The sequence below is a fragment of the Impatiens glandulifera genome, chromosome 3 (assembly GCF_907164915.1).
Source record: "Impatiens glandulifera chromosome 3, dImpGla2.1, whole genome shotgun sequence".
NCBI lineage: Eukaryota > Viridiplantae > Streptophyta > Magnoliopsida > Ericales > Balsaminaceae > Impatiens > Impatiens glandulifera.
In genome coordinates this window covers 57,989,014-57,999,512 of record NC_061864.1, presented here as the reverse complement: position 1 = coordinate 57,999,512, position 10,499 = coordinate 57,989,014, and the positions used below count along the sequence as shown (strand labels likewise).

The window sequence follows — 10,499 nt, the reverse complement described above, 5'->3', positions numbered from 1 at the left end:
ATTAATTAACCAATTCAATGAAGTTATTTTTATTAATTTTAATGTTAAAATAATATATATCTTTTTTTTAAATGTTAAAAAAAAAAAAAAAGTTGGATAAATATGCCAATAAAATCAACTCTCTAACGGCATGTATCCTCCATCCACATCAAATAATATGGTTTTGTATATTTTTTATTCTAAGTTTGAGGTTAGTGTTAAATTGGCATAAATTTAAAAGTTCATTGTAATTTAAGGACTCAAAGTGTATTTTATACACAAACGGACTTATAAAACGTGAACAAGGTCTCACAAGAAACCTACATATTTTGATTTCCCTATCTAAGTTTTTTTATCTTTCATTCTATCATTTCCTTTCAAATTTAGTCTTCTTCGAAACCCTTGTTTCGAAAAGTATCAGATACAAAGACGATAAAGATTCTGGTAATGTGATTATTTGTATCGGTTGGGTGACGAAGATTCAAACAAATTTTCAATACGGTGTGGAAATCGAAGTCATTCGATTCAAATGTAATGTAAGTAGATCTGTTACGTTTTATGTTTACGATGGGATATATAGGATAACTTGCTTGATCCACCTTCAAATAGGATTTGAGTTTGGTGTTGTGTTGCAGGTAATTATTTTTATTTTTATTTTTTACAGTTTTAGGATAACTCTTTGATTAAGATTTCTCACAACAAAATCATTTTTGTATAGAAAATTTTAGCCATGTACTGTGGTTTGTCACCACCCGGTCTTACCAAACTCTATCCAACTGAATATGTAAAAAATAGTTGCACTGTTGCAATGCATAGCATCTCACACAACACAAAAAAATTGTGTTTATTTAGTGGTATTTATTATTCTTTAATTTTTATGTTTTATCAATATAAATATAACATCTTTACCAAGTTTTCTCAATCTTTAATTAATTTTGAAATTGCAGGCAATGTATCTTCTTGACTGTGCATAGATGTCATGGTTAAGGTACAATAGTTATAATTTGATTAATGTAAATTAATTTTCTTTTCAAAAATCTTATAACATGTTCTTCTTTTTAATCTTTTGTCAGGTTATTTAATCCGGAATAATACATATGCGTTTGATATGGGACAGAGTTATCGAAGACTGTTGCAATGTTATCCTTCAAAAGGTTCAACGTCTGTGCAATCCTAATAGAGATTTGTAGAATGTCAATGAACGGAGAAGTGAAGTGTTGATCGATGAAGCACAAGAGAATGAGAGAAAACAAGGAGAAGTCAAGAAACAAAGAATATGAGAACTTTGTGTTTTAATATGTTCAATGTAAATTTTTGTTTGTTAATGATTAATATTTAATATAAAGTTTGATCTCTGTTTAGATGGAGTTTGGTTTAAAAAGATATAAAAATAATTTGTATTTTTTTTATGAGGTTGGATTCATATCTTAATGGATAATAATTATCATTCGATATTATTATTAAGTTATAAGGTGTTTAATTTAATTTTCAAAAAATAGTTTCTCAAACCCTTTTGAAATTAAAATTTGGTATGGAGTTTTTTAAATGTATGATAATTATTTATGACTGTGTAAATTTTATTGCCTTACAACTAAATAAATGTGGGAACAATGAAGAGATCTGATTATGGAGCTTAATTTTTATATCAAGAAGTTTGTGAGAAATTCATTAAAAGGTATATTTAGATTGTACTAAGTGGAATAGCTAAGCCTGTTCAAATAAATGCTAACTCAGATACAAGACCTGAGTCTGTGTTAGTGATTGTATTATGTTGATTTTTATCCCACATCGAAATAGAAAATTATAAGTGAACTTGAAAATAAACTATAAAATGAAGCACGCATGGTTCATTACAACTACTTACCTGGACAGGATCAATGGGTGATCAAGAAGGCCCATGGTCTAGATCTACAGTCATCATTGCACTTTGATGATGTGTATTTCTAAGGTCAGCCTTATGGGTTGAGCCTGTGTCATAATTTGTGCCAGTGGGGGCCTGCGTTCGCGCGGCCCCTTTCAATTATAGTTCAAATCTATCGATCTATTGAATATCTATTATCTTAGTATGAATATCTCTATGTTGCCTGCATTGTTGCATATTCATAGAGTTGTACTGTTTGGGTTGATTGAGTTATCTCATTTAAATCGAAACAGTCCTCCACGACTCAAGTGTGCTCTGCCCATAGCGACATTATGTAATCATATATCTGAACATTGATTGACAACAAAATTTAGGGTTAGTTTGATTCAACGTAATGCAGGCCATAGAGAGAATTGTTTTTCATAAACATGCGTGATTCGGCTTATTCATCACATTGATTCTTAGATGTGTGAAGTTTTACTTGGCCAAACGGTTTAGATCATTTCCTCGCCCAAGTGAATTGAGGTTGATATTCACCCATTGCAATTTCAGTATCTCTCGACCCTTCTAATGAACACTGGTTCTATTGTTTCGGTTGAATCTGCATAATACATTACTTTTAATCAGATAATCAACTGGGTTGGTAATAACTTGTGTTGAACAACTTTTGTAAAGTTCTTTTCCTAATAAATTTGGACATTCACAAAATGATGAATTAGTGAAATAATTTCTTATTTCTAAAAACTTACACATGCAATTATAAACAAGCTAACCCAAATTACAACCAACAACAAATCACTTTGGTTGGACGACTATGAATATGGGTATCGCGCGAAAAATTGAATATCTTAAGCCACGATTTGTATTGAACCAACATGAAAAATATAACTTATTTAAAGCCACAACATAAATCACATTAAGTATTCAACTATCAACCAATTTTTAATTCAAAAATTCGGTATTGGAAAATTAGTTTTAGCTTAAATTGTGACTCCATTTTTTTACTATATGGATTTAAGTGCAACTTTGAATAATAAGAATAAAGTGGAACACACTACTTCCTATTAGATCACTCTTAATATGTTCTCACCCTTGAGAATATGTGCACAAATGTGAAGAGTTTGGGGTTGAAATTTAAGAGGGAGTCACGTTAAAGTATATACATATAATGAGTCAAATATTTGAGTTTATATATTATGTTTTTCAGATAGGATTTCCAACATGGTATATACTTTTATCCTACAAATTTACTTATTTCGTTATCGGACACAAATGTATTTCGTTTATTTATACTCATTTCAATAGTAACTCTCATATTTGTTAAAGTTATCAATAATAATCTATTTTTTAATCACTTTTATTTTTATTTAAATAACATTCATGAATAAAATAGTGTTATGAATAAAATAGAAGGTTAGATGTATCATCAACAATATTAAAGCCTTGGAATCTCATTTTTCTTTAATGAGGAAAAACAAACACACCCCAGAAGTTACATGAATAAAATTCATAAAGCTTCCAAACTAGGTTTATTGTTGAATGATCACAATTGATGATGACTAGGTTTCAATGAACTTGGTTTCATTTGATATTGCAATACGGATAGTTTCAAGTTGAACTAAAAACCATTACTATACAATAGTACTGTATAACCTCTCATCATTCAAGTAGCTAATGTGATTTTGTTCAATAAGTATTTCAAGAAAACCTTCTAACTCTGAATTCATCCATCATCAAGTCATCCATCATTGCAATTCCTTCCACCACCTTAACCGATTTTCCCCAATCCTCTAAGTTCTTATTGTCGAAACCAAACCCATCTTTGCTTACAACAATACAAGTTTTGACATTTGTATATACTCCTTAGGTGACAAATGTTTTTCCCAAAGACGAGGAGATAAACTTTGAAAAATTCGTGCAAAAATCGTTCAAGGAGGAACCAAAGTTGGCGTTGCTCAATTAAGAGAAATTCATGGAGAACTCCTTGCAAATAGCGATAAGTGTAATCACACTGATATGTGGTACCTTGATAATGGAGAAAACAACCATATGACAGGCCATTGAGAGAAACTCAATGAGCTTGACAAGAAAATTACCGAAAATGTGAAGTTCGAAGACGGAAGCAAGACACACATGTTTCTTGATCCAGCATGTGGGAAAACCTGTGTGAGTAGATATGCTGTGTTCGAGTAGGAAAAAAAGTGGGAGTGGTGCTGCAACAACAATAAGCTCGTACAAAATTTCGTGGAGTTTGGAATCCTACGAGATGTCATGCGAAGGCACCACCAGTAGAGATAGATTGTGATGAATTGTTGTTGCTCACCACCTACGAGCCAACAACATATCATGAGGCGATAGTAAAAAAGTCATGGTATGAGACCATGAAAAAAGAGCTTGAGTCCATCGGGAAGAACAAGACATGAGAGTTCACCGACTTACCACCCGGTCACAAGACCATGAAGTTAAATTGTATTTTCAAGTTGAAAAAAGACAGCGAAGGCAACATCCTAAGCACAAGCAATATTGGTAGCGAAAGGCTATGTGCATAAGCAAGGTGTTGATTTCAAGGAGACCTTTGCACCGATGACGAAACTTGACACAATCAGACTAATTATTGCCATCGTAGCTCACCGTTGATGTGATATTTACCACTTGGATGTCAAATCAGCATCTCTCAATGGTGACATTGAAGAAGAAGTATATGTCTCTCAACCTGAAGGCTTCATCATCAAGAATAAAGAGCATAATGTGTACAAGTTACACAAGACTCTCTACGGACTACGTCAACCACCAAGGGCGGGGAACACTTGCCTCAACAAGAGAATGATGAGTCTTTGTTTCGTAAAATATTCTCAAGAGAAGGTTGTGTACACGAGAAACCATGAAGAATAAGTACTCATTGTTGGCGTATACATCGACGACTTGATCGTGACATGATCAAGCATCAAGCGTGTTGAGGAGTTCAAAAAATAGTTGATGAAGGAGTTCAAGATGAGTGATCTCATGCTACTTTCGTACTATCTTGGTATCGAGGTGGACCGAAAAAAATATAATATCAAGGTGAAGCAGACAACTTATGCGAAAAAGGTGTTGAAACAGTTTGCAATGGAGGATTGTAACTCGAGAAAATATCCGATGGAAATAAAATTGTAGCTCGGAAAGAATGTGGAAGAAAGTTTAGTGGATCTGAAAGAGTATAAGTGTATCATTGAGTGTCTTATGTACTTGACGCACACTCGGCCTGATATCTGTTATGCAGTTGGCATAGCGAGTCGATACATGAAGCAACCTACCACTCTACACCAACAAGCAGTAAAACACATTATTCGTTATGTGAAGGGAACGATGGGCTATGAGATTTAGTTAAGAAAAGGACGAGAAGTTGAAGAACTCATTCGTTTTACTAACAACGACCTAACTAGTGACACAAACTATAGAAAAAACATCGGATGGATAGTGTTTTATCTTAACGAGAATTTGATCACCTGGCAATCTCAGAAACAATGAATTGTTACTTTATCTTCATGTGAGGCGGAGTTTATGACAACTACTACAACGTCGTGTCAAGGACTTTGTAACAAATTAACAAAGACTTTATAAACATAATGCTAGACAAACAACATATTCAAAATGTCAATAACCTATTCCAAAATAACAAACTGGCAATGAAGCATAAAACAACTCAATTCCATTGAGTAATGAACATTCTTAATCTCCTTTTGAATTCCTTCATCGTTTATAAGTTTAGTACAAACAAAATTTTTAAAACTTTTCTTATTCCAAATTTATTAACATAAGTTATAAACTTTATATAAAAGTAAATGAAATTATAATGCATTAAAATTATTATTAATTTTTATTTATACAACAGTTATATTAAAATTGAAAAATTGTGTACTAATTAGAATAGTTAACCCTTCTCAAATAAATTTCAACTTATTGTATTGTGTTAGTTTTGTCCCACATCGAAAATTAAAGGTACAAGTCTGATTGAAAAGCAACTATAAAATTAAGCAAACATGGTCCGTATCAATTACTTACCTGGACAGGATTGATGGGTGATCAATAAGACCCATAGTCTAGATCTGCGGTCATCATTGCACTTTGTTGATGCGTATTTCTAAGGTCAACCTTATGGTTTGAGCCTGTGTCATAATTTGTGTCAGTGGGGGCCTGCGTCCGCGCGGCCCCTTTCAATCTTAGTTTGAATTTCTTGTTCATTCTTAGGCTTTATTAATTATTTCCTTGGAAGTCTGCTTCTCTCATCAGGTTAAATTTGCTTCTATTCATAAGTTATTCGTTTGCTTAAATCCATACTTCTCTGATGGAGTTCATATCAGTTAGGGTTTGTGTATATGTACAGTTCAAGGTTTTAATTGCGTTTCGTATCTTATCAATTTGTTTTGCTTTTAACCATCCTTCAACATCATGCTCATGACTGTTCATTGCATTTTATGTCTTTATGAGGTTTGACAATTTTGTAGCAGTAAGAATGATTATTTTTTAGAATATAAATATCCTTTGAAGGAATATCATGCTATTGTTGCAGTATATGAACAAATGAATGCAAAAACTAAGAAAAACTTCATATCATAAATCCTTTCCTTGCCCAAGTGAACTGAGGTTGATATGCACCCATTGCAATTTCAGCATCTCTCGACCCTTTTAATGAACGCTGGTTTATGTTGGCGGATCTCAATATCATAAACCAAAATTTAGAATAGAATATGCTCAACATTGAGAAGTTACTTATTGATGGGGAAAAGGGAAGAGTGATTTACTTGAGCACTGTTTTTGGTACATTTTTTCCTACATTTGAAACATCGCCGATTTCTTGTGTTTCTCAATTGCGGAGGCAGAGGAAATTCATGTAGTCTTGAGGCTCATACTGATTGTCAAGCCCTACCTCTTGTAAAGCCTTGTAAATTACATCATACATCATTTGCATTGTTTTATTCTGCATAACATAATTGGATAAAACATTAACTTATAATTATAGCTACTGTCAATGGAATTTGGAATTTGAACCTACCAATTCTTTGCGTAGCTCTATTAGTAGAGCCACCTTCTGGATACATTGGAATGACGATATAAGCAGCAAATATTTGTTTTCCTCTGATTTTGTGATTTTCCCAGTTATATGACGATACTTGGAAATATTAATTGTCAATGTAGATAAAATGTTGTGCAGATCGAATTGCCTACACAGATCCTGAACAGCCTTCAAGAAACATCAATAAAAGCAGGAACTTGGAAACATTTTTCTATATCCATTTCAAATTCTTTTTTTTAGGTGTATCGTGATCTGGGCTGGACTAAGTTTGAATCCATTTCAAATGAGAATCTTGTACATGTCCATGCCTGATGAGAAAATGAGATTGAATAAGCCAGTCTAGTTCAGCCATTTTATTATATAATATTTATCACCTTCATTGTAGCGTGACAAGGAAGATGACTCATAATATATTGACCCTCCAGTTTTTTAATATCCTGGAATATACTGAATTTTGAGCTCTGAGTTTTTTTTTTGTTCGTTATTGAATGTGATGGATGATCCAATTCTTATATTTATGGATTAAATGTTCATTTGATGTATTTTTAGTGTGGTTCTATTCTGTATAATTTATGAAAAACATGTCATACTCTGAATTATATTGTCTTTATGATTGAGTTTTCACCGTATTGTTTTGAGATATTTGCACAAATTTGTATAATGAAATTTGTTTTATCTTTTAAAAATAGAGAGAGGCAATGCATAAATACTAATTAGTTCAGTACCTCCAAATGAAAGAACTGCATATGAATCAGAATGTTATGGAACAAATATCTCAATCATATGTGTACACTTCTTATTTTAAACTTTTCAATTTTAGTTGAGTGTTCAAAAATATAACTCTCCCAATCTCATTTTCTTTCAAATAAAAGATGATTTAAAATCGTTAGTATCGTAAAATTGATAATTTATTTGAAATCGTAAAAGACTACTTTAAAATAATATTAGCCATAATTTGGCATGTTTAGAAACATTTATGAGTCTCAATTTACTGAGAAATCGAGAAATAATTTTGATGGGTTGTATTTTTCACAATTTTGTTTTGAAAAAAAATATACATTATAAGTTAAAATCAAGCTAATATAAATTATTAATAATAAATCATTTTGATTAAGTGGTTAAGCAAGCCCTAAACATTAAACCTTAAACTTTAAATAGACTATGTTCCCTATGAGACAAGAGGTTAAAAATCTTAGGCAATGTTTTGTGTTTTCATTTTATTCCAAAACATATAACATATTTGAAACCATAACATAAATCACGTAAAACATTCAAATGACTATCAACCAAATTTAGATTCAAGCATTCAATTTTTTTTTATCGTGACTTCTACCTTTGTCGAAAATGAATTGCATCAATTCGTGACATTTAAACAATGAAGCTAAATTCGTGACAGTTGAACAATGAAGCTAGAAGAGATGTTGTCACCATACAAGCGGTTCTTTAGATGGCGATCAAAATTCTATTGTCGTGTCGGATTTTACTTTTGATGCTCAATTGTGCGTTGTTTTTGTCGGAGCAAATTTTCGATTATTTTGAGTTATTTTTATGTTGCTCGTGTTATTGTGAACAAATGAATGCACAAAAAGCTTAACCACTTTGTCGGAACACTTTTTCGATAATTTTGTAAGTTGATTTTGTTTTGGTGGGGACTTATATCAAGTTTTGTAATAACTTTTGTTAACAACTTTTGTAAAGTTGTTTTCCTAATAAATTTGGACATTCACAAAATTATGGATTAGTGAAATAATTTCTTATTTCTAAAAATTTACAGATGCAATTAAAAACAAGCTAGCCTAAATTACAACTAACAACAAATCACTTTGGTCGAACGACTATGAACATGAGGTTTCGCAAAACGAATTGAATATCTTAAGCGGCTTAATTTTTTTTAAATGGTCCATTCAAAATGATATAAATGATAACCGTTTAAGTTCAACGATAAAAGTAATAAAAAAATTTAAAAAAGCATAATACAAAATTGTTCACCATGATAAAAAAAAATTTAATGAACACGAAAATCTTTAAAAAGATCAATGAGTTCTCCAACTATCTCAACTGATTACCCAATGAAATTTCCCTGATGGTTATAATAATAGAATTATGAATTAAACGTATTGATCGATAACAATCACTGAACGTTTTACGGTTTATTTCAAGTCAAATGGTCCACCAGAAGATAAGAGGGATAAAAGCCCAACGACTCAGACCAACTGAACTCACCGTCTCTATCCACACTTCACACTAACTAATGATGGATTTCGGACAATTTTAGCTTAAATTGTGACTCCATTTTTTTACTATATGGATTTAAGTGCAACTTTGAATAATAAGAATAAAGTGGAACACACTTCTTCCTATTAGATCACCCATAATATGTTCCCACCGTAGGGAATATGTGCAAAAACGAGTGTAAGAGGAATAATTTGAAGTTGACGATTAAATAAGAGAGTCAAGCGTGAAAGTATATATATTATGTTTGTCAGTTAGGAATCCCAACATTGTAAATTATTTTATATTAAAATTTACTTATTTTCATTCACGGACATTTAGTTTATCTATACCCATTTGAATAGTATCTCTCATCATATTTGTCAAAGTTATCAAAAATAATCTATTTTTTAATAACTTTTATTTTATTTTATTTTATTTAAATAACATTATTAAAGCCTTGCAATCTCATTATTCTTTAATGAGGAAAATCACACACCCTTATTACATAAATGAACCTCATTAATAATTTGGTTAAAATTCAGAAACCTTCCAAACTAGGTTATTATTGTTGAATGATCTCAATTGATGACTAAATTTCAATGAACTTTGTTTAATTTAATATTGCAATACCGATAGTTTCAAGTTGAACTAAAACCCCTTGCTATACAATTGTACTGTATAATGCCTCATCATTCAAGTAGCTAATATGATTTTGTTCCATAAGTATTTCAAGAAAATCTTCTAACTCGATCCTAATTCATCCATCATCAAGTCATCCACCATTGCAATTTTTCCACCGCCTTATCATCACCTTAACCGATCTTCCCCAATCCTCTAAGTTCTTATTGTTGAAATCAAACCCATCTTTGCTTACAACAATACAAGTTTTGACATTTGTATATCCTCCCTATAAAACACACACTAAACTCTTAAAAAAGTTTATTCACAAAATAACACGCACACATCTCCTTTATCTTGTTCTTTATCATTTTTATGTCTGGATATGTTAGCTTCAAAAGTAATTTATCTTCTTGGTTTATCATTTTAGACAAAATTAATGTCTTAAATGTAGTCATCTTAGTTTGTAGCACTTGACTGACCAACAAATTAACAAATACTTTATAAACATAATGCTATCCAAAAAAAACATCTTTATAACGTTAGTAACCTATTCCAAAGTAACAAACTGGAAATGAAGCATAAAACAACTTCATTCCATTGAGTAATACACTTTCTTAAAGGTAAAAAATACCTTGAAGTTAATCTCATTTCTATAGACGAGACTGTCATGATACAACTCCTCCTTTAAAGGTAAAAAATACCTTGAAGTTAATATCATTGTGTCAATATCACCACACATATCTAAATTAGAAAATCCTTCAACATGTGTCT

The 10,499-nt window shown here is 31.4% G+C and overlaps 2 non-coding genes across 2 annotated transcripts; both read left to right on the top strand.

The window, feature by feature from the left end:
* Positions 1 to 1,835: 1,835 nt before the first annotated feature.
* LOC124933241 lies at positions 1,836 to 1,996 on the top strand. The gene has a single exon (XR_007098938.1). It is a non-coding gene; the product is annotated as a U1 spliceosomal RNA (small nuclear RNA).
* A 3,877-nt stretch (positions 1,997 to 5,873) lies between these two features.
* On the top strand, positions 5,874 to 6,034 carry LOC124933247. The gene has a single exon (XR_007098944.1). It is a non-coding gene; the product is annotated as a U1 spliceosomal RNA (small nuclear RNA).
* Positions 6,035 to 10,499: the final 4,465 nt, after the last annotated feature.